General features: G+C 44.5%; 1 long non-coding RNA gene and 1 pseudogene across 1 annotated transcript; one reads left to right on the forward strand and one right to left on the reverse strand.

The window, feature by feature from the left end:
• Nucleotides 1-25: 25 nt before the first annotated feature.
• Nucleotides 26-23632, reverse strand: LOC107000172 (uncharacterized). The gene is made up of 3 exons (XR_013398097.1): nucleotides 23494-23632; nucleotides 10222-10319; nucleotides 26-162 (listed from the first exon to the last, which is right to left on the reverse strand). It is a non-coding gene; the product is annotated as an uncharacterized LOC107000172 (long non-coding RNA).
• LOC114670129 (putative ribosomal protein eS26-like pseudogene) lies at nucleotides 20378-20722 on the forward strand (annotated as a pseudogene).
• Nucleotides 23633-25363: the final 1731 nt, after the last annotated feature.

Genomic DNA, 25363 nt, shown 5'->3' on the forward strand with positions numbered 1-25363 from the left:
CAGACTGCCTTTAACAAAAAACTTCCTGGTCACATTTGGTCACTTGGAGCCTCCTGAGAAAGTAAGGCTGCAGGGCATTGTACAAACTAATCCAAAACAGCCACAGAGTTGGGTCTCTTTCCTGGGCCGGGGACTTCATTTTTCCATCGAGGTCAGTGGTGCCTGAAGAAAAGCAACATGGAAACTCATTTAATGGAAATCCCATCCTCATCCTCCCCTCCACCACGCCCCCCCACCCCCCGCGCCCCAGAGGCTACTCTGCCATCACTACTTTCATGAACAGTGCTGGGAATCTCCTTATACACAAGTGCAAGGGGCCCCTGGGATCACAAAGGTCACCTTCATTTCCAGATGAAAAAACTAAGTCTCAGCTGGGTGCAGTGGCTTACCTCGGTAATCCCAGCACTTTGGAACGCTGAGGCGAGAGGGTTGTCTGAGCCCAGCAGTTCTAGATCAGCCTGAGCAACATAGTGAGACTCCCAGCTCCAAAAAGAAAAAGAAAAAACTAAGTCTCAAATAGGTTTCCCATGACTTGTCCACGTTGTCATAACATGGCTTTAGCGGAAGCAGAAGGCAGTGCAGTTACATGGAACCAACTGGCCAGTGACCTGCATTCAAGACTTTTTTTTCCAATAGATCTTAAAATGACACCTAGATAGACTCTTGAAATCTCTCAGACAAAAATGACACTAATGAGGGTACCCAATTCCATCCCCTTGGAAAATGTTGCCATGACACTAAAATTAGGGCATCATCATCACTACTGTCATTATCATCATGTAGTGCTTTCGGGATGAAATGTACTATCACAGCTGCCCTCCTCTGCGTACCCCAACAGCACTTCCCAATTCCCCCGCCAGAATGGTTAAGGCCCTGAAAGACTATGAACAGGTTATCTTTAGGCCTCCTCACCCCCATTCCATCAGAACTCCCAGACGTCTCTACCATCCAGAGCCCCCGACTCAGGCATGAACACCCCCATGCCCTTACCCCTCTCACTACTGTTCCCCAGCAGACATGCATTCTCAGTGTTTAAGGGTCAGAAAATGTTCTGGGGCCTCCTGCCGTTGCCTACTCATCAAGAGTTGCTTTAGGGTTTCAGGCATGCCTTCCCATTCTCCATCTCCTACCCTTCTGCTTTAATTCTTCATCAGATCCCCCAGGAACTGCACACCTCGTCTCCGTCTCCTTGTTAGTTACCACCCCCACATCCTTTAATCTAGAATCTGTATACCCAGATGACTAGAGGGCAGGGTCACATCTGATTCCTCCCTACACCCTAATACACAGTATGCAGTCTGCTCATTCTTCCCAGATGCACAAACCGATTCAATCATATTGAACAGATCCTTACTCTGCCAAGAACTATGCTAGGCACCTTTACATACAAGCCTTATTTATGGCCTGACTTGCCCAGATCAGGTGACTCTTATCATCCCTCAACTTGTAAACAAGGACACCAAGACCAAAGAAGGAAATGATCCTCCCAAAGACACACAGCCATGATGGGGTGGAGTTTGCATGGGAGTTTGGATGGGAAGTCAAGGCTTCAGGCTTTGTAGGGAGAACCTCAAATATGCTTGTTGGTTAATTAGTATCAAAAAATGGTAGAGCTAGAGGGATCTTCAACTATTCGCCAGCTCCACCCCAGAGAATACACATGAAGAAACTGAGGTCCAGAGAGAGATGTGACTCCTGGCAGTTCCTGGCAGAGCCCAGCCTAGAACATGGGTCTGGGTTTGCAACTCTGTGAGCCCATGCAGCTGTGTGTGTGTGTGTGTGTGTGTGTGTGTGTGTGTGTGTGTGTGAGAGAGAGAGAGAGAGAGACAGATAGAGAGAGAGACAGATAGAGAGAGAGAGAGACCTCAGACCACCCTGCTCTCCTACCCCACACTCTCTCTGACAGCAGAATGACATTAGGAGGCACTTAGCTGGCTGGTCAGAGGCAGAGGAGGGCTGTCTGGAGCTTCCATTCTGAAAGTGTGGTTTCCCTGAGAGCGACACTGGCTTTACCTGAGAGCTTTTTATAAATGCATGTTCTTGGGGCCCCACTCCAGACCTCCTGAATCAGAATCTACAGCTTAACAAGGTCCCCAGATGATCTTAATCCACAAGAAAGTAAGAAGTACTTCCCTAGACACTCCGTTTGCAGAGAAAGCACAATTTTTGTTTGCTTATTTAGAAACCAGGTCTCAATATGTTGCCCAGGCTGGAGTGTAGTGGCTATTCACAGCCATGATCATAGCTCACTACAGCCTCAAATGCCTGGGCTCGAGCGATCTTCCTGTCTTAGCCTCCCGAGTAGCTATGTCTACAGACACATGGCACTTTGCCCAGATAGAAGGCATGATAGTTGTATTAAGCATGTGGGTTGTCTGGGATGGCTTAAGGAGGCTGATGAAGAACAAGTTTCTGTGGGGCTGGGGAGGGAACCAATGCTCCCCAGTTGTCCTTTGGTACCATAATGGTGCCTTCCAGGATGACAAAAGATTGTTATTCAGGTGTCAGTGAGGCACTGAAATTCCCACAGATGACAGAAGGCTTGGGACAGGGGAGGGAGGTGTGGAGCAAGATGGCCCAGGATTTTTTCCCTCTGTTGACTTCTTTAATTTAGGCTGGGAGGATCTCCCTGCAGCGCTTGTGTCTACCATCATTTAAACAATTCATGCCAGCAAATCTGGTTCTGCTTAAAATGGCAGCCATCCCTGGCCAAGTTAGTGACAGCCTCCCCATCATGCATGAGCACACACTCCCACTCTATAAAGCAGGCGCACACACTCTCCTGCCTCCAATCTTGTTCCTGACACCCCTTGCTCAGCCGGGGACCTTCTTGAGAAGCTCACCTCAGGACAGGGGTGTGGGCAGGTCTTAGGAGGGTTGCAGCCTCTGGGTCTGTCCTGGAAAGGAGTGGCCCACAGGAAACCAACAAACAGTTCCTGGAGCCCAGAATGCTCAAGAAGAGGCAGGAAACCAGCACATAGCTCCAGCTGGGCTGGAGATCGGGCTGGGCTGATCACAGCAGAACTGGCTACCAGGGGAGGAGAGTCCAAGGGCCAGACAGACATGGGAGCAGCCACAGCAGGGACCAAATGCCCCAACATTGCCAACTGGAGTGAGCAAGGGGCAGCGAGTCACCAAGTTATCATGGGCCCCCTGGCCTCACCCAGGTATGTGCCCCAGTTGCCAGTTTGATCAAAGTCAGAGTGGCCAAGCCCTCAGAGAGCCAAGAGTTATTTCCCAAAGAAACCTCATCTTTCCTAAAGAAGCCCACTGATAGGGTTTGGCTCTGTGTCCCCACCCAAATCTCATCTCAAATTGTAATTCCCATGTGTTGAGGGAGGGAGGGTGATTGAATCATGGTTGTTCTCGTGGCACTGGGTGAGCTCTCATGAGATCTGATGGTTTTATGAGTGTTTGAAAGTTCTTCCTTCGTTCTTCTCTCTGCTGCGGCCTTGTGAAGAAGGTGCTTGCTTTTCCTTCACCATCCGCCATGATCGTAAGTTTCCTGAGGCCTCCCCAGCCATGTGGAACTGTCAGTTAAACCTCTTTCCTTTATAAATGACCCAGTCTCAAGGAAGTTCTTAATAGCAGTGTGAAACAGACTAATACACCCACCATTGTTGCTATCCAGGCTGCACAATCACTCCTAGCAAAACATCAAAAACTGAGAGCAGCTGTTTCTCAAACACCAAATAAATATAAACTTCCTTTGACAAAATAGCTTTGAAGGCAGGGAGACAGGTCTCTACCCAGAAATCATTGTGTGGCCTACAGGAAAACAGTAGATTGAAGGCAGGGAGACAGGTCTCTACCCAGGAATCAAGTTGTTTTAACTGTCCAAGCCTGGGCTTCCTCCTTTGTAAATTGCTGTGGCAATTGTAAGAGATGTATGTGTGTGCCCATCACATATGGGGCCTGATCCACCATAAGCGCTCCATAATTATTACTATTATTATTATTATTAATTTATAAAGACAATGCCTCACTATGTTGCCCAGGCTGTTCCTGGACTCAAGTAATTCTCCCACCTTAGCCTCCCAACGTACTGGGATTACAGTTGTGAGCCACCGTACCCGGCCAAGAATTATTGGTCTAACACCCTCCACATACATCCAGGGTGTGCCCAGATAAGATTCCAATCTGAGCCTGTGACTGACTAAGCCCAGCCCAGCCCTCTCACCTTGTTGCTGTAGGTTGATTTCTATCCCCATCAGAACCTGATCCTAACAAGTTGATTAGTCCTTCCAACATGCCCCTTGCCCTCTCTAGGGCATGCTAGGCCTTTGTAAGGCTTTTCTGAGAGCTACAGATCTACTGTTTTCCTGCAGGTTTTATTGCTTGTAGATCAGTAAGTCCTAAACCAACCAGATCCAACACCCCTGTTTATAACAAATATTGCTTTGTAACTCTCCTTTACTGTCTAGAAATCAATATAGCACTATAACTTTAAAAGGGAATGTCATGATAATAAAATAATACATGAAGTTGGCAGAGGCATGGACTTACAATGGATATGCTTGCATTATGGGAAGGCAATATTTAATTGAATAGTGCTGTCACTGTTTTCTTTATATTTGACATTTTGAAATAAGGACTCAATTAGGATATTCACAGAACTAGATACAATCATCATGGATAGGAAAGCTGCAGACACAGACCAGTATAGAGGTAGTGTCTTAGTGACTCAATTACTATGTGAGCGGCATTGCCATGGATGATGTGATTTTACAAAACTGTGGATTAAGGTTGATAACATTCCAGACAAAATGCAGGACAATTTACACACAGCTCTCAACATGGTAGTTGTACTCCAAGTAGGTTGTATAATAAAACCACCAGGTAGGTGGGTTTTTTGGGGGGTTTTGTTGTTGTTGTTGTTGTTGTTTGAGACACAGTCTCACTCTGTCGCCCAGGCTGGAGGGCAGTGGCACAATCTTGGCTCACTGCAACCTTCATCTCCCCGGTTCAAGGGATTCCCTTGCCTCAGCCTCCTGAGTAGCTGGGATTACAGGTGCCCACCACCACACCCGGCTAATTTTTGTATTTCTAGTAGAGACAAGGTTTCACCATGTTGGCCAGGCTGGTCTCGAACTCCTGACCTTAGGTGATCCACCTGCCTCGGGATTACAGGCATGAGCCACTGCACCTGGGTGTTTTTTTTTTTTTTTTTTTTTTAAACATACATGTAAAGAGAAGTTGATTATGGCTCGTGTGACTATGAACTAGCTTTTCCCCTCTATGAATATTCTGACAGTGCATTCCAAAGATGTACAGGACTCAGGACAATTCTTCATTGTGATGGGATGCATCCCTCACTAAGAATAAAGAGGGACCTGCCTGTTGCCCCTGCCTGAAGCGCCTGGAGGAGAGAGAGAAGTCATAATGGGCCTCATTTCTGCCCCAGGGACCGCATTATTCTCCTCACTGAATGCCAGAGGCACCGGCCTCATCATTATGACAACCAAAAGGTTTTTTTTTTAATTTCCAGGATGCTCCCTAGGGAGTTCAGCTGCCCCAGTGAGAGCTTCTCTTGTAGACTGATGACAGGGATACACTCCAGCACAAGCCTCATTTTAATATCTATGGCTGAGGGCTTGTCAAGCTAGAAGGGACTTAAGCATCATCCAGGTGCCCATCTAGCATGGATTGTCAGCATCTCCAAGGAGCCTTTCAAAATCCACATGTCAGGGCTCTCCTGCAGATGGAGTGAATGAGGTGTGAGGCCCAGTCATCTGTATTTTGTATATGCCTGGATAAGAGCTGCAACATTCTATCCATTCTCATCTCTTTCTAAGCCTTGGTCTTGCAGCTAATGGGGGCAGAACCTAGAATTCCTGACATTCCAGCCCCAGAAGCCCAGACCCAGAAAACGTAGTGAAGCTTGTGGGTTCTTGTGGGGCTGTTGGGACACTGTGCTGTGGGGCTTTGGATGCACCATTAACTCTCTCTGGGCTTCAATTTCCTAATCTCAAAATTGAGTAGAGAGGGGAAGCTGTTCCTCACCTCTGTCAGTCTAGAGTTCTCTTTGGCCCACTGGGGTTACCCTTCCCAGAATCCCCTGTTTGGTAACTCCATCTGTCTGCCTCCAGGTGCCCAGGAAGGGCCCTCTGTCATGTGGTTACTTGGTTGGGGAGTGTTTGTCCTGGCCCTGCTGTGAAGGATGACCATGTTGCCAGAATGCCCTGGGGGGCCAGGCCCTCTCACCACCCTCCTGAGTATTGACACAGATAGAACATGATGAAGAGGCCAAGCATTATATAAGTCCTAGGTAGACAGAGGACCAGTGGGGTAATTTCAGCCCTTGGCCCAGAGTTGTTCCTTGCCTGGCCCTGTAGAACTGGTTTCCAGGGTTGACTCAGAGGGGCGTGGGCAGCACCTGTATCCTAAGCTCAGAGGTCAGGGTAGCCTGGTGGGGGCACACTAATTCACAAGGGAGGAAGAGCTTTTTATGTCTTAAAACTGAATGAGAGGAATTTTCTCTAGTCAGTGACTAAGGGCAGAATCTTCTCTATGCTTGGGGTAGTGACCTAGGCAAAGGGATCAAGGACAGCTTGAGCTGAGAACACAGCAGGAGCAGGAGCTAGCCAGGCAGAGAGGGGCAGGAAGAGCGTTCTGGCTGAGCAAGTGCAGTGGGCCAGTGGTGGGGTAGGAGAGGCCAGGCCAGTGTGGCCAGAGAAACAAGCCTGAGGGGGACAGAAGGGAAAAGCTGGCATGCAGGTCAGTAGGGGCAGGCATAGCAAATACACATGCCTTCAGGGGCCCAGGCAGGTCATGTGACTGCTACAAATTGGGAATGTAGGCTTCAGGCTACATTCATTCAACATACATACATTCAACTATTCAATGCCAGGTTGCAATATTCAAGGCCTGAGATGGATCATTGAGCAAAACAAGGAGCCCTGCCCTCATGCAACTTACATTCCAACAGAAGGAGACAGACCAATAAACATAATAAATAAGTAAACTGTATGGTAAGTTAGGAGATGCTTGGGGCTATGGAAAGAGAGGAAGCAAAGCAATGTTAGGGAAGCACAAAGTATGGGGCTTGGGACAAGATGTCATGGATACTGCAATTGTATTTATTTATTTATTTTTGAGATGGAGTCTCGTTCTGTCACCAAGGCTGAAGTGCAGTGGCGCCATCTTGGCTCACTGCAACTTCCACCTCCCAGGTTCAAGCAATTCTCCTGCCTTAGGCTCCCAAGTAACTGGGATTAGAGATGCACATCACCACACCCAGCTAAGTTTTGTATTTTTAATAGAGACGGGGTTTTACCATGTTGGCCAGGCTGGTCTTGAATTCCTGACCTTGGGTGATCCACCCACCTCAGCCTCCCGAAGTGCTGGGATAACCATCATGAGCCACCACCCCTGGCAATTTTAAATAGAATAGTGGGGTAGTTCAACATCTCAATTTTCCAAGGAAAGACAGAAATCTAGATTTTTTTAAATTCTCTCAATTTTAAAATTATGATGTCCTAAGAGCCTGCCAGAGTCAGAGATTATTCTCACTCTCTTTGCAAGGGCTACTTTGGTTCTTTATGTTAAACAGTGGGAACAGTTCAGCACTCCAAGAGACAGAGCCAACTTAAAGGGCTTGTCATTGACCCCTAGATTCAAGCTTCAGATGTTACCAACAATGCTTTTCAGCCATCTGTGGAGAGTGCTCCTTTTTCCATATGCCTAAGTTGCTCAGAACTCCCATTTTCTTGGGGCAGACACAGGGGTTGCCTGCAGCCCCTCTCCTTGCCCAAGCTCTAGCAGGAGGACTGTTGCTTCAGAGGGGAATAATGCAGTCCCTGGGGCAGAAAGGAGGCCAGTCATGACTTCTGTCTCTCCTCCAGGCACTGCAGGCAGGGGCAACAGGCAGGTCCCTCTTTATTCTTAGTTAACAACAGGAAATAGCAAGCCAGCATAATTTCTGGACAAAAAGAGCACATAATTTTATAGGACCATGCGGTTTTCTTGTCACAATGTGCATGATTTATCTTGTGACCTTGTGACACAGTGTAACTCACTGAATCACCTCTGTTTGTTAATTCCATCTTTTTCCTCCCAGGATAGAAAGGGGGAAAAAAATCTCTAGTTGAATGGTGACGGTCAAGAGATCTAAAAGATCATAAAGTATAATACCACCAAGGAACTCCCAGAACTTTGGGCAACTCATTCAGTTGTTTTGAAGATTTTTAAAAATTGGAATATACTGTAGGCACAGACACATCCACAAATCAAAGTGTAGAGCTAGACGACAGAGTGAACACCATTGTTCAGCACCACCCAGATTAAGAAACAGAATGTCACCAATTCAATTGTTTTTTAAATAAGTGCAAACGCAGATGGCAAGCCTCCTGTCTGAGACCTCCGGGTCCTGTCGGAAAGTGTTTTGATCTCCATCCAAAGAACAACAGCCATTGAAGTCTTGTCAGTCAAGGGACTGACAATATCACATTTGTGTTTTAGAACAATCCCTCTGTGTGGTATGGAGAATGGCTAGGAGAGAATTCATATGGGCAGACAAGGTACGCAGCAAAGAATGAAAATAGTTGGTTCTAGGATAGAACAATGGCATAAGCTTAGAAGACGGACCTTTGGAAAGTGACAGGGCAGATTAAAACAAAACTCCCAAAGCCATAGGCTACCCTGTGCCTGGCAAGCAGGCTCCCACATGTGCCCTCAAGCCAAGATTCCCAGGGAAGAAGTCATATTCAGAGCTCAGGGCAAACTAACCCATATCTAGTGGGCTATACCTTTAACTTGTTGCAACTGGATTGGAGAACCTTTCCCTTAACCACAGGATTCTTTCTGACTTGAAGGTTGGTTGGCAGAAGTAACCAGTAGAGTGACTGTGTTCATGCTGATGCTATTTCAATTTATCCCAAATGCTATGGGTTGAACTGTGTCCCCCAACGATCCATGTGGTGAAGTCCTCAATCCCAGTACCTCAGAATATGGCCTTACTTGAAAATAGGGTCATGGCAGATGTAATGAGTTAAGATTGAGTACTACTGGAATAGGGTGCACCCCTAGCCTAATATGACTGGTGTCCTTATAAAATGGGGCAATTTGGACAGACATGCATAGAGGGGAACACCATGTGAAAATGAAGGTAGCAATAGGGGGCACCCCTAGCCTAATATGACTGGTGTCCTTATAAAACAGGGCAATTTGGACAGACATGCATAGAGGGGGAACACCATGTGAAAATGAAGGTAGCAATCAGAGTGATAACTTTATAAGCCAAAGACCATCAAAGGTTGCCAGCAAACCACCAGTAGCTAAGGGAGGGCCATGAAACGTGTTTTTCCTCATAGCTCTCAGAAGGAACCAGCCTGCCAACACCTTGATCTCACACTTCTATCTTCCAGAGATGGGAGACAATCCATTTCTGTTATGCAGGCCACCCAGTTTGTGGCACTTTGTTTAGAACAGCCTGATTAGCAAGCTAACACGAATAGATTCTCATGCTAGCCCCAAATCTCAGTAGGTTGGCAATGGAGGAATGGGAAGGGCAGGGTGACATGACCATTCTCAGTGGCCTCATGTTCCCCCTGAGCACCCAAGTGTTGGGGCAGTGGTGGGGACTTGGAAGCCTGCAGAGCCCTCCGATAGCTGCTGCCAACTGGCTTTCTGGGAGACAAAGCAGCCTCAAGCTAGTCCTTGTGGGTCTGCTTGAGGGCACTGCTACACTCAGTTTTAGGATATAAACCCATACCTGCCACTTAGGGAGAGCTGTTGCAGGAGTGCTGCAGAGGAAGCCACTCACTCAGACATATTTCAAATGCCCACTCTTACTATCCACTATCCATTTAATTCAAGTGTGTCAAATGTTTAAACCATGTGCCCTGGCTGCCCATCCAAACACCTAACTCAATATTCCTAGCTATTGCATCATCTTAGAACAAATTCAACTCATTTCATTTGAATATTTATGTGAATCCCTTCAATACACACATCATACAAGTCCTTTAAAACAAACTGTTTATGGCTAGAAGCCATCTCCTGACCTCCGCTGTCCCCCTCCAGGGAAGGCTTACAAAGTTTCTAGTTGGGAACAGAAGGCCCTTTGGGAATTGCCCAATGTTGCCTCAGGACATGACCTCACAAGAGTAAAAACAAATCAAAACCCAAGGCCTATTGGCAGAGAATCATTTACAAGACAAGCACAACTAAGTCAGCAGAGGTTACCTGGGCCTCACCCCAGCCTACATAGAAAGCACTTACCTGGTAATTGCTCCGTAAATGGCAATCCACGGCAATAATCATCTGTCAATGACTGTATTGATCTATCTGTGAATTAGATCATATCTGGAGAAGATAATCTTGAAGGGAAAGACACCATAAGAAGCCCGGTTAACTGAATGCCTTTCTTGAACTTGGCCACAACGACCCCTATGATCAGCCACTGCTTCTCTCCATCTTCATGTCTCCCATTTCCACCTCACTCTCAGACTTTATGTCCCAACCATACTTACAGTGACTATCTGGGATGATTTTGAAACTAAGGACATACTATTAAGTTTTCTGGGACAGCAAGCATAAATTGATCTGTTCTAACAATCTGGGTCTTCTGGTCTCCCTAGCCATCTAGAACAACTTGGAGTTCCCATAACATGCCCTGGGCTTTTATAGCTCCAGACTTTTGCATGTGCTATTCCCTTTTCTTGGAACATCCTTCTCTTCTTGGTCTACCTTGTAACCTTCCCTAAGACCCCTAGGTAGGCTCGAATTCTCTTTTCCTGTGTCTCCATTTCCCTAACACTTAGCACATTAAGTCTTAATTTCTCTGGCTCCCTCAAGACCAGTAACCACTAGACAATGATATTATATCGTTTCACCTGTATGTTCTCTAATCTGTTCCATGTTACAGACATTCAACAAATGTGTGTATATTCAATGATTTTGTGGTTATCTAGAGAAGAAGTGGGTGTGAGAACTAACCACAAATGTCTGAAGAGTTGTCATGGTGAAGAAGACCCAGACTTGATTTGTGTGGCCATAAAGGATAGAACAAGAATACTAACCAGAAGCCTCAAGGAGGCATATTTCAGTTCAATATTAAGAAGAACTTTCTAGGCAAGAGACCTAAACAGAAAATGAACAGGCAGCCTTGAGCAGTAGAGAGCTTGTTGTCATCAGAGGTGTTTAAATGATAAATGCTAGCAAACTCTTGGTAGGAATGAGGCAAGGATTCAAGCATGTAGTAGATGAATGATCCGAATGAATACATGAGACTCTATGACTCACGTACTCATCCATTCAGTGAATACCGGGCATCAGGCACTGTGCCAAGAGCCTGATGAATTAACACAAAGCAAACATACCCAGGTAACCACCACATAGATCAAAGCCCTATTCTTGGTAGTGAACAAGACAAATGTGGTCTCTGACCTCTTGAAACTTACAGACTTGCAGAAGAGATATATAAAATTGTAAGCATTATTGGGTTCTAAGAGACAGTACAGGAGGAGAACTAGGTACAGGGACCCAGTTTTGTTCCCCTAAGGCCATTTTGTTCTATGACCTTGGATGTTCTGGAGAGCTCAGGCTTATTCTTTCTACTCTGATGCCTGCTGTTCCAGTTGAGTGGCCTTCCTGAATGCTGGCTTAGACCAGTCTATACCTGTCAGCTCCAGAGCTGTGAGTCCTGGTCAGATGACAGGTAACTAGGTAACTTTGATCATCCCAGGGGAAACAGGTGAGTGAGCCATGTGGGGTCTTTAACCACGCCTCCATTCTTTCCTTTTCTCTTTTCTGAAAGACCATCAGAAGGCTAATCATGCAGAGCTCAGGACAATAAAGGCACAAAGGATGCTATGGTAGATGTACCCAAAGAGCCTGGCAAAAACTCAAACTCTCAGAGCAGCCAACCTTCATCAAAGCACTCAATGGTACTGGCTGCAATCCAGAACTCCATGCACAAAGCAAACCAGACATAACAGGTGAGCCAACGGCATGTGGTCACAGAATTTTCTCTTGTACACTGATGGGGAGTGGCATCAGGACAAAATAGCAGCCATTCACAAAACATTAGCTTGATCTTGGTAAACACTAATAATTAAAAAGCAAATACCATGCATCAAACCTTTACTGTGGATCACACTCTGTGCTAGATGACCTTATATGCATTATCTTATTTAATCATCAAACAGCTACATAAAGTTAGAATAATTATTATTTCTGTAAATGAGGAAACTGATGTCAGGAGTTATCAAAATTTGGTTTAAGATCACATAGAGAATGGCAGGCCTAAGTATGTCTGGAGCTCAGGCTTCTGGCCTCTGTTCTGTGGAATCTTTCATAAGGTTTAATGAGAGCCCGCCAAAGCAGAGTGGGTTTAAATGAGCTACCCTCTCTGACCTCCAAAGGCAGGTGAGTAAGTCCTCAGCAGAGTAGCAGTTTAGCAAGAGAGTTCACTGCATAGGCAAAGTCAAAAGGAAAACAACAAACTAGAAAAAAAAGTATTTTAATTACTCATACTACAAAGTGATAATCTCTCTAATACATAAATCCATCTATCCATATACGAACTAACAAACCAACAGAAAAATGAACAGAGGTCACAAAAATGTATACAAATAGCATTTAAACACATGAAAATTCAACCTCACTCAGTAAAGAAATGCAAATTAAAGCTACACTGGCCAGGCATGGTGGCTCACGCCTGTAATCCCAGCACTTTGGGAGACCAAGGCAGGTGGATCATGAGGTCAGGAGATCGAGACCATCCTGGCTAACACAGTGAAACTCCATATCTGCTAAAAAAAATACAAAAAATCAGCTGGGCGTGGTGGCATATGCCTGTAGTCCCAGCTACTCAGGAGGCTGAGGCGGAAGAATTGCTTGAACCCGGGAGACAGAGGTTGCAGTGAGTCGAGATCGTACCACTGCACTCCAGCCTGGGCAACAGAGCGAGACTCTGTCTGAAAAAAAAAAAAAAAAGCTATACTAATGTAGCATTGGTCTCCTATAAACTTGACAAGCTTGTGGGATACCCTTAAACATGTAATGTATTTGAAAAGAAGGAAAGTAAATGATTTAAATGTCTATCTCAAGAAATTATAAAAACAATAGTAAACTAAGCCTAGAGAAAGTAGAAGGTAACAATGAAGAGGATCAACAAAATGAAAAATTGGTTTGCTAAAAATAACTACTAAAAGTAATAACCCCTGGCAGGATTGATAAAGAAAAAAGAGAGAAAGGGATGAGAGAGAGAGAGAGAGAGAGAGAGAGAACAAATTCAGTCCAGTATCAAAAATGAAAAAGAAGATGTCACTATAGTTCCTAGAAACAAAGATATGGTCTTTATGCAATAAATTTGAAAATGTAGATGATATGGAAAAAATTCCTAGAAAAACACAATACATGCCAACACTGAAATGACAGAGATATTATAATTATCTGACAAAAATTTTAGAGCAGCCATGATTTTTTCAAAATTGCTTCAATAAGAACTTAGGAATACAATTAAAACAAATGAAAAAAATAGGAGGCCTCAGCAAAGACACGGAAGATATAAAGAACAAAATGGAGATTTTAGAACTGCAAAATACAATCACTGAAATAAAAAGTCAATGGATGGGCTCAACAGCAAAATGGAGGAGGCAGAGGAAAGAATCAGTGAACTGGGAGATAGAAATTAACCAATCTGAAAAAAAAAGAAACACTAGACCAAAACCAAAACAAACTAGAACAATGCAAAAACAGAACCTCAGGGACCTGTGGAACTATAGCAAAAGATCTAACGTTTGTGTCATCAAAGTCCTAGAAGAATAACAGGAAAAGGACGGGACTGCAAAAGTACTTGACATAATGGCTGAAAAGCTCCCAAATTGGGGAAGAGACATAAATCTACAGATTCAAGAAGATGAGCAAACCAAACAGAATAAACCTAAAGAAATCCATGTCACAACACACATAATTATTAAACTTCTAAAAACTAAAGACAAAGAAAAAAAAATCTTGAAAGCAGCCAGAGAATAACTCCTTATGTATAGGAGAAAAAACAAGTAGAATGACAGCAGTTTTCTCACCAGAAATCACAGGGGTTGGTAAGAATATTTTTCAGATGATGAAAGTAAAAAACTGTCAACCCAGAATCCTATATGAGGAAATCAAAGATCACCTGGTGAGCATCAAACAGGCCATCAGTAGGCAAAACTCCTTTTCTGGAGAATTTAGAAGTAAACTACTCTAGTATCTAAAGTTGGCCTCTGTTTTCAGGCCTCTTTCAAAAAAAAAAAAAAAAGAACTCATAAGTAACTGGAATTTCTATACATCGCCAAATGCCATGCCGAAACTCACTGTGCAACCCTTGATGACATCAAGGCACCAAAATGTTGACAAATGTAATCATTTACCATGACCCACATGGCTAATATGACCCAAATTATCCTTGAGCTCCCGTCTTAAGGTCCATATATACCCCTCAGGAAAATCCACCGGGGTGTGCTCAGTCTTCTCTGGCAGAGGCACCCTGCTGCACTCTTCTGCAGCATTCTTTCTAATAAAAATTTCCTTTTCAAACCTATACTGTTGTTAGTAAATTCTTCTTACCAACCCATGAGTTGATTACTTTCTGATGTCAGGGCTCTGACACCTCGCCCAGCATCTTGGTGACCCATTGGGGACTTTACTGGGATTTCTCCCTTCTTTTTTTCTCCCTTCTTCCCTCGATGGACTGGTTCATTTTTGTTATCTTGTTTTTTGTGGCGACAGGGTTTTGCCATGTTGACCAGGCTGGTCTCGAACTCCTAGCCTCATGTGAACCATCCACCTTGGCTTCCCAAGTGTTGGGATTACGGGCATGAGCCACTGTACCTGGCCTAATAGTCTGCTTCTTTACTCTTAGGAACTGAAGGTCCTTGGCTGAGGTCACTCTTCAGTGGGATTCTGAAGCCCTAGAGAAGGGATATCTGTCTGTCGCTGCCCTTAGGAGAAAAAACTGGCCTCTTTTCTTTTCTTTTCTTTTTTTTTCTTTGAGAGGGAATTTCACTCTTGTTGCCCAAGCTGGAGTGCAATGGTGCGATCTCAGTTCACTGCAGCCTCTGCCTCCTGGGTTCAAGTGATTCTCCTGCCTCGGCCTTCCCAGTAGCTGGGATTACAGGTGTACACCACCATGCCCGGCTAATTTTTTTTATTTTTAGTAGAGACAGGATTTTGCCATGTTAGCCAGACTGGTCTCAAACTCCTGACCTCAGGTGATCTGCCTGCCTCGGCCTCCCAAAGTGCTGGGATTCCAGGCATGAGCCACCGCGCCTGGCCCAGGGTTCTTTTCTATTTTCAGATTGCCAGTGAAACAGCTTGAGTACTCGTTGGCAACTGAGGGTTTCTGGCTGAGGGCACTCCTGGGTGTTACCTGAAGTCCAAGACAAAAGAGTGAATTCACTACTGCCTGCTAGGATGGCAAGTCCACTTTCACTTTAGCATTCTAAACCATGCCTTGAAACAAGCAGCAGCAATCTCAACTCTGCACAGACACGGTCTACTGGTTGTGGACCCCATTTTGGATTCAATTTCATCACAGGCACCACATCCCAAGTTACGAGCGAGTTCTGCTTCACATTAGGTTCAAGCTGACGACTCAAACAAGGGCATGCCTGGACTGGTCATCCAGGCAAGGGCAGGCCCTCTATTTGTGGTAAGACACCCCCGAATAGAGTGAGCCAAAGGGAAAAGGGAGGTCCAAATCCCTCAGGGATGCCTCAGAGATCTTGTAGGGCTTATCAAAACCCAACATGTATTCAATTCATTCTTCCATTGCATCTGATTCGCCCTTGGCTTGCATTCTTAAAAAGCGGTACATTTTTGACCCACAAACTCTCAAAAAGAAGTATATGATTTTCTTTTGTAAGGTTTCAATATAAACTCCCCAATAATTTAAATTGTCCTCTTAATGGGACCCTGGATTGGAATATTATTTTACAACTAGACTCATTTTGCCAGAACCCCGGAAAGGATTCAGAGGTCCCTTAGGTCTTTTTGGCTTTATTCCCAAACCCAGAATTCCATTAAAAATTGTCACGTTTGCTTCCAAGGAACTTTCTCTCTCCCCAATTCTGATGTCTTAGATGATCCTTCCTTTTGCCTGTCACTTTCTTCTCAGCCTATTCCTACTTCATCTACACCCTCTCCATCTGCTCCATCCCCCAGTCAGTCCCTCCATATCCAGATACATTATCCCCCTCACATACTCGCACAGGAGTCACATATGCCAGTAGTACAGAGTCCTCAGAAAATCCCCAAAATATTTTGCCTCCTGTGTGGTGGCAAATGGAGATTTGTGGACGATTTGAGTTCATGTGGAACCTTCGCCAAGATGGCCGATTTGAAGCAGTTGCCGTCCGGGGCACTCAGGGAGAGGAACGAAAGGAGCAAGTGAATATAGCACCTTCAACTGAAATATCCAGGTCGTACATTGGAACTGATCAGGGAAACAATTCTACCCGCAGAGAATGAAGAAAAGCAGGGTGGGGCGAGGACCCACTCAAGAGCAACGCGGAGCCAAGGGACCCCGCCCCCAGCCAAGGGAAGTGGTGAGCGACTGTGCAACCCTGAGAAACCGTGATTCTCCCCTCATGAGTCCACGCCACCAGGGCCTGAGGTCCAACACACAGACCTGTGTAGTCTTGGCAGAGCAGCTGCTCAGGCACACAGAGAGACCCAGGAATTTTAGGTACTCCAGCCCCCGGATCCCTAACAAAGGTATCTGCAATTCAGGCAAGGCAGTGAAGTGATTTAACGTCTGGGGTAAAACCCAGAGTTCATCATCTTGTGGCAAGAAAATTTAGGACATGGACACACACAAGGAGTTTAGGAGCAGAGGTTTAATAGGCAAAAGAAAGAGAAAGGAGAACAGCTGTCTCTCTAGAGAGAGTGAGAGACAGGAGCTTCCAAAAGGAAAGACAAGTTGGTGATGGAGTGTGCGGGATTTTATAAGCAGGCTTGAGGAGGCAGTGTCTGATTTACGTGGGGCCCACGGATTGGTTTGATCAGGTGTGATGTTTCCATAGCGCATGGGGAAGACTGTCCACTCCACCCCAATCTTATGCAAATGGGCTTTCCCCTTGGCCAGCGCCATCTTTTCTGCTCCTTACTGTGTACGTGATTGGCAAAGAGAAGGGAAGATGGAGCCACCATTTTGAACATGATTAGCACAATCGCCGCCGGCATCTATGTCTGCAGCTTGATTTTAGAGGCTGCTTTTTGTTCAGAAGATAAATGATTTGGGGCTGCCTTTCATTTAATGGAAAATGTTACCGAGGACTTCCGTGCCCTCACTATCTGCCTAAGTAATTTCTTTTTAACTCCTGTATCATTAGGGGGTCCATACATGCCCCTAGGAAGGGGATTGAATTCAGGGAGTCAAGCCACACGGGTCTGCAGGACCCACTTCCATGGCACCTCACAAGGTATTTTAGCCTGCCACTGGCAATAAGGTCCAGCATACGTGAGACAGGCTGGAGCTACCTGGGGGAGGGGTGCATCACCATCTTTGCTGTTTGGTTGATTCAGCCGTTCCAGCCTGTGCACTTTGGAGGGTCCAAATAGTCTAGACGAGGAAGGGTCCCCCTAGTGCAGCACAGCGGCTTTGTCAGAACATAGCCAGACTGCTTCTGTAAGTGGGACCCTGATCCATTCCTCATCACTGTGTGGGACCTCCCAGCCAAGGCCTCCAGCCACCCCCACCCACACGTATTCTACAGACAGAGCTCTGATTTCTCCATGAGACAGAGTGCCCAGGGGGACGGGTGGGCTGCCACCTTGGTTGTTTAGACAAGTCAGCCATTGCAGCCCATGGGCTTTGGAGAGTCCAAACTGACAGGGGCAGAGGCCGTTCTCCAGCATGACAAGGCTATTTTGGCAAGGTGTGACCAGACGGCTTGTTTAAGCAGGACTCCAATTCATCTCTCCGTACTGGGCAGGACCTCCCAACGGGGGCCTCTGGCCACCCCTGCCTGTGTTGTGTGGCTGACAGAGTTCTAATTTCTCCCTGGGATGGAGTGCCCAGGGGGCAGGGCAGACTGCAACCCTGGCTGTTCCAGTGTCTCAACCAGTCCAGCCTGTGGGCCTTGGAGAGCCCAAATCGATCGGGGGCTGAAGGGATCCCCCACAGAGCATAGCTGCTCTTTCAAAAAGCAACCAGCAAAAAGCAACTGATACTTTTTTTTTTTTTTTTTTTTTTTTGAGACAGAGTCTCACTCTGCCATCCAGGCTGGGGTGCAGTGGCACGATCTCAGCTCACTGCAACCTCTGCCTCTCAGATTCAAGTGATTCTCTTGCCTCAGCCTCCTGAGTAGCTGGGATTACAGGCATAGGCCACCTCGCCTGGCTAATTTTTGTATTTTTAGTAGAGGCACGGTTTCACCACGTTGGCCAGGCTATTCTCAAACTCCTGACCTCAGGTGATCTGCCCGTCTTGGCCTCCCAGAGTGCTGGGTTTATAGGTGAGCCACTATGCCCAGCCCAGACTGCTTCCTCCTGACTGGGTGAGACCTCCCAACTGGGGTCTCTAGTCTCCTTCTACAGGTGCATTTAGGCCAGCAACAGGTCAGTAACCCCTTGAGATGGAGCTTCCAGAGGAGGGGCAGACTGCCATCTTTGCTGCTTTGCAGCTTTGCAGCTGCTTTTCACTGGTGATACCTACAGGTACAGGAAAAACCAAGGCGACGAGGGTCTGGAGCAGATCTCCCAGCAAACTACAGTAGTCCTACAGTAGAGTGGCCTGACTGTCCTACAGTAGAGTGGCCTGACTGTTAAAAGAAAAACAAACAAGCAGAAAACAACAACAACATAAAAAAAAGACTTCATAAAAACCCTGTCCAAAGGTCACCAACCTCAAAGATCAAAGGTAGATACGCCCACAAAGATGAGAAAGAATCAAAGCCAAAAGACTGAAAACTCAAAAAGCCAGAGTGCCCCTCCATGTGACCACAGCAGCTCTCCATCAAGGGCTCAGAACTGGGCTGAGGCTGAGATGGCTGAAATGACAAAAGTAGGCTTCAGCATGGATAAAAAGGAACTTCACTGAGCTAAAGGAGTATGTAATACTAAGAACCAAGAGCTAAAAGAGCGTGTTGTAACCCATTATTTGGGTAAATAATGATAAGAATCATGATAAAACAATGAAGGAGCTGATAGCCAAAATAGCCAGTTTAGAAAGGAACATAACTGACCTAATAGAGCTGAAAAACACACTACAAGAACTCCACAATGCAATCACAAGTATTACTAGCAGAATAGACCAAGCAGAGGAAAGATTCTCAGAACTTGAAGATTATCTTTCTGAAATAACACAGGCAGAGAAAAATAAAGAAAAAAAGAATGAAAAGAAATGAATAAAACCTCCAAGAAATATGGGATTTTGTAAAGAGACCAAATCTATGATTGGGGTATCTGAAAGAGACAGGGAGAATGGAACAAATTTGGAAAACATGATTCAGGATATCATCCAGGGGAACTTCCCCAACCTAGCAAGAGAGACCAACATTCAAATTCAGGAAATGCGGAGAACTCCAGAAATATACTCCATGAGGAGATCACCCCCAAGACACATAATTATCAGATTCTCCAAGGTTGAAATGAAAGAAAAAATGTTAAGGGCAGCCAGAGAGAAAGGCCAGGTCACCCACCAAGGGAAAACTGTCAGACTAACGGTGGATCTCTCAACAGAAACCCTACCAGCCAGAAGAGATTGAGGCCAAAACTCAACATTCTTAAAGAAAAGAAATTCTAACCCAGAATTTCATATCCAGCCAAACTAAGCTTCCTAAGCAAAGCAGAAATAAGATCCTTTTCAGACAAGCAAATGCTGAGGGAATTCATTACCACCAGACCTGCCTTGCAAGAGCTCCTGAAGAAAGCACTAAATGTGGAAAGGAAAAGCATTACCAGTCACTACAAAAACACACCAAAGTACACAAACCAGTGTAAAATGGAAGGCTATTCCTTTACCCACCTACTTCTTTTTAGTCCTGCCAAGCCATCCCATTTCATTATTAGATTGCGACTTACAAAGTTACAAGCAGTTTACAGCTAAGACCTCATCTTCTAGCAGCTGTATTAACTCACACTTCACCAAAAGAACCACTGTAGTCTATAGGACCTCACATTCTAAAACAAGTGCCATTTGAGGTTTAGAATATTTTTATTCCTGGTCATTCAATATCAGCTGCCCTCATCATCATTCAGCTTAAAAATCCCAATAAGTTCCCCCAGAACCCCCCAATACCCCTTGAAACTAGAAGCACAAAAAGGGTTACAGCCCCTAGTAACAAAATTTTCAACCCATGGATTATTGCACCCATGCAACTCACCTTGCAACACTCCCATTTTAGCTGTAAAGAAACCAGATGTCCTCTCTCCAGTCCGTGCCTCCAAGATGATAAAGAAAAGGAACAACAGTCTCGCCAAAAAGTGCCACAGCCACATGCAGCCTATTCGCTGCATGAACTGTGCCTGATGCGTGCCCAAGGACAAGGCTATTGAGAAATCTGTCATTTGAAACATAGTGGAGCCCGCAGCAGTCGGGGACATTTCTGAAGCGAGCGTCTTCAATGCCTATGTGCTTTCCAAGCAGTATGTGAAGCAGCGTTACTGTGTGAGTTGTGCAATTCACAGCAAAGTAGTCCGAAATCAATCTCGTGAAGGCTGCAAGGACCCAACACCCTCACCCTGATTTAGACCTGTAGGTGGTGCCCTATGACCCCCACCAAATCCCATGTAAGGAGCTGAGTCCTTAAAGACTGAAGACAGACTATTCTCCGGAGAAAACTAAAATGGAAATTGTACTTAAAAAAAAAATGGCTCCTACTGACTAGTACAGGACCTTAGAATTGTTAATGAAGCTGTTATTCCTATTCATCCTATTGCCCCAAACCCTTACACTCTTTTTGGACAAATTCTCTCCATCACAGCTTGGTTTACTGTACTTGATCTTAAGGATGCCTTTTTCTGCATTCCTGTATACCCAGACAGCCAATTTTTGTTTGCTTTTGAATAGCAAGACTCAGATACTCAACTAGCTCAAAGTTAACGTAGACAATTCTGTCCCAGGGATTCAGAGATAGCCCCACCATTTTGGATAGGCCCTAGCTAAAACCCTGTCTACCCTGCAGTTTCTCCCAGATAGCAATCTACTCCAGTATGTGGATGACCTGCTAATCCTAGTCCTAACAAGGCTGTTTTAGACCAAAATACAATATTAGTACTAAATAAACTTGCTGACTGTGGCTACAGAGTATCTCCTTCTAAGGTACGAATATCCACACAAAGGGTTCAATTTCGGGTCTTATTTTAACCTTCAGTACAAAGAGCATCTCAAGCATTTATAAAAATCTTATCTTAAACGTAACAACTCCAGGAACTAAACAACAGCTTCGGTATGGCCAGGTTTTACAGAATATGGATTCCTTCCTTTGGATTAATAGCAAAACCTTTATGTGAATCCCTCAAGGGAACTGAGGAGCAACCTCTGTCCTAGACTAATGTTATGAAGCATGCTCTAAACACTTAAAAACGGGTTTTAATCTTAGTCCCAGCCTTAGCCCTAGCAGATCTGACTAGGCCTTTATTTTTGTATGTACACGAATGAAGGGGAATAGCTTTGGGAGTCTTAGCCCAAGATCTAGGGCCCTTTAAGTGCCCTATAGCATATTTTTTGAAAACTTTAGACCTAGTATCCCAGAAAGGTCATTCCCCCTCAACCCAGCCTAAGAGCATTAGCAACAGTGGCCCTCTTAGTCCAAGAAGCCTCAAAAATATGTTACCTGCCCCACGTGGGCTCTCACGACTTTGCAGCACTACTAATAATTATTTAAGCCCATTTCAAACTTCAGCCCTATCCCATCTTAATAATTCTCTTCATTTTGGTGATTGTACTCTGGCAACAATAGCTCATACCCAAATCAGTGTCTTGAACATAACTTCCAATTCAGAATTCCATTCTAGAAGAAAAAGGGCCCTAGGACTTAGTGTGGCCAGAATTGTGGGAGCTATTGCAACTCTCACCCTTTTACTTACCATGAAATCTCAATATGGGAACTTACCACCTCCCTTGAAATAGCCTTAGCAGAAACTGACACAAGTCTATCAGCACTAGAAAAGTCTTTACACTCACTGGCAGGAATGGGTCTAATAATAGACAAGCTCTAGATTACCCCCTAGCTGAACAAGGAGGAGTCCGTGCTGTCATCGAGAAAACCTGCTACACCTACATTAATGCATCTGGAAAAGTGGAAACTAAGGTCCAAGAAATTTTCAAACAAGCCAAATGGCTACACACACTTTCCCAAAGTAACCAAGACTGGGCCAAAACCTCTACTGATTGGCTTCCAAAAATCACTTGGCTTCTCCCATTCCTGGGACCTTTATTCCTTGTCATTCTTCTTTTAAAATTTTGTCCCTGACTTTTTAAGTTAAACTTTTTGAGTTTAACTTATATCTCATTAACTTTATATCTTTCAGATGACAACAGTTTCACCTACAGATGACTATGTAATCCCAACCCCGGCCTCCTGATGGTATCTGATCTTCCCCACCTCTTCATGAATGAGTTTTTCATGACCCTTCATTTCCTTCATTCCCTTCACGACAGAGAGCAAGGAAAGGAAAAATACAACCTATACCTTCAATGCTCCCTTTCAGTAGGGGTTAGCCAGATGGACTCAATGCCCCTTTTCACTGTGGCATTTTCCCTTTCTTGAGACCCCAGTAGGCAGCAGGTAGACACGAGCATGGGGGAATATAGAGGGTCAAAGATTTGACCAAAATATTTGTCAGGGGAAAAATGAGGAAAGCAAAAGTCGCCTGGTGAGCCTCGAGCGGGCCCCAGAGACAAAAAAAAAACTCTTTTTTTTTTTTTTTTTTTTTTTTTTTTTTTTTGAGACGGAGTCTCGCTGTGTCTCCCAGGCTGGAGTGCAGTGGCGTGATCTCGGCTCACTGCAAGCTCCGCCTCCTGGGTTCACGCCATTCTCCCGCCTCAGCCTCCCAAGTAGCTGAGACTACAGGCGCCCGCCACCACGCCCGGCTAGTTTTTTGTATTTTTAGTAGAGACGGGGTTTCACCGTGTTAGCCAGGATAGTCTCGATCTCCTGACCTCGTGATCCACCCGCCTCGGCCTCCCAAAGTGCTGGGATTACAGGCTTGAGCCACCGCGCCCGGCCAAAAAAAACTCTTTATTTGAGGAATTTAGAAGTATAATGAAAGAAGTGAAAACCACCCAGTGAGCATCAAACAGTCTATTCAGAGGCAAACTCATAATCTAGGAAATTTAGAGATAATTGAACTTCCCTAGTACCTAAAGTTGTCATCTGGTTCCAGGTCTCTTTCAAAAAAAAAAAATTGTAAGTAAATAGAAATTCTATACATCTCCAGAATGCCATGCCAAAACTCATTGTACAACCCTTGCTGACATTAGGGCACCAAAATGTCAACACATGTAATCATTTATCATGACCTACATGGCTAATATGGTCCAAATGACCCTTAAGCTCCCACCTTAAGGTCCATAAATGCTCATAAGGAAAATCCACCTTGGTGTGCTCAGTCCTCTCTTGCTGAGGTGCCCCACTGCACTCCTCTGCAGCGTTCTTTCTTTGTAATCAAACTTGCCTTTTTCAAATCAATACTGCTGTCGGTAAATTCTTCTTAACAGCCCATAAGTCAACCACTTCCTGATGCAGGGGCTCTGACACCTCACCCAGCACAAATCTGCTGTAAAAAAATGATTAGAGGAAGTTCTCTAAACAGAAAGGAAACAATAATAGAAGACAGTCTGGAACATAAGGAAGGAAGAGCCCAGTAAGTAAAAATATGGGTAAATACAATGGACTTTCTTTCTCTTCAGATTTCTAAATTGTGTTTGACAGTTGAAGCAAAACTTACAATACTACTTGATATGGCTCTAAATGTATGTAGAGGAAATATTTAAAACAATTATCAACAAAGGGAGATAAAAGAACATAAGAGAAGTGAGCTTGTATACATCACATGAACTGGTAAAACAAGGATACCAGTAGACTGTGATACATTTTTTATATATATATATAAAATAAAATACCTACAGCAGCCACTAAAAAACCATACAGAAATACACTCGAAAACATTGTAAATAAATCAAAATGGAATTCTTAATAGAATGTCCAAGAAACCCACAGTGAGACAGGAAAAAGCAAAAAAAGAACATAAATTGGTAGAGTGGATTTTAAAACTTGATACAACTCTACACAGTCTGTAAGAAACTCATTTCAAATATGATGACACAGGAACATTGAATGTAAAACGATGAAAAAAGATAAATCATGCAATCATTAATTAAAGGAAGGGAGTGGCTAAATTAGTATCAGATAAAGTGGACTTCAGAGCAAAGAAAATGACAGAGACACAGAGGATATTATATAATAATAAAAGCACCAGTCTCTCAAGAAGATCTAGCAATCCTAAATGTATGTGCACCGAAGAGCAGAGTCATAAAATGTGTGAAGAAACTGACAGAACTGAAAAGAGAAATAGACAAATTCACAATTATAGTTGGAAGCTTCAATAACCCTCTCTCAACAATTTATAGAACTAGACAAAAAATTAGCAAGAATATACAAGAACTCAACAACAATTTTAACCAATAGACTTTAACATTTATAGAACCCTTCACCCAATAACAGCAGAATACACATTCTTTTATAGTACCCATAGAATGTACACCGACATAGACCACATCCTGAGCTACAAAACAAACCTCAACACTTTTAAATAATTAAAATAATATAGAGTACCTTCCCCAAGCATAATTGAATCAATGTTGAAAACAATAGCGCAAAGATAACAGGAGGGTGGGCATGGTGGTTCATGTCTATAATCCCAGCACTTCGGGAGGCCAAGGTGGGTGGATCACTTGAGCTCAGGAATTCAAGACCAGCCTGGGCAACAGGGCAAGACCCCATCTCTACAAAAAATACAAAAATTAGCCAAGCATGGTGATGTACACCTGTAGTCCCAGCTACTTGGGAAGCTGAGGTGGGAGGATCACTTGAGCCTGGGAGGTCAAGGCTGCAGTTAGCTGTAATTCCACCACTTAACTACAGCCTGGGTGACAGAGTGAGACCCTGTCACATTTTAAAAAATAAATAAATGAAAAAGATAACAGGGAAATCTGCAAACATTTGGAAATTAATAACACGCTGCTTAAAAAAATTCATGTTGGTCAAAGACGAAGTTTCAAGGGAAATTTTTAAAATACATAATAATTGAATGAAAATGAAGACATAGCACATCAGATTTGTGGGTGACTGCTAAAGTATGCTGGGAGGAACATTTATAGCACTAAATGCATATATTAGAAAAGAGGAGGCCGGGCGCGATGGCTTATGTT

This window comes from Macaca mulatta, chromosome 9, assembly GCF_049350105.2.
Source record: "Macaca mulatta isolate MMU2019108-1 chromosome 9, T2T-MMU8v2.0, whole genome shotgun sequence".
Taxonomy (NCBI): Eukaryota; Metazoa; Chordata; class Mammalia; order Primates; family Cercopithecidae; genus Macaca; species Macaca mulatta.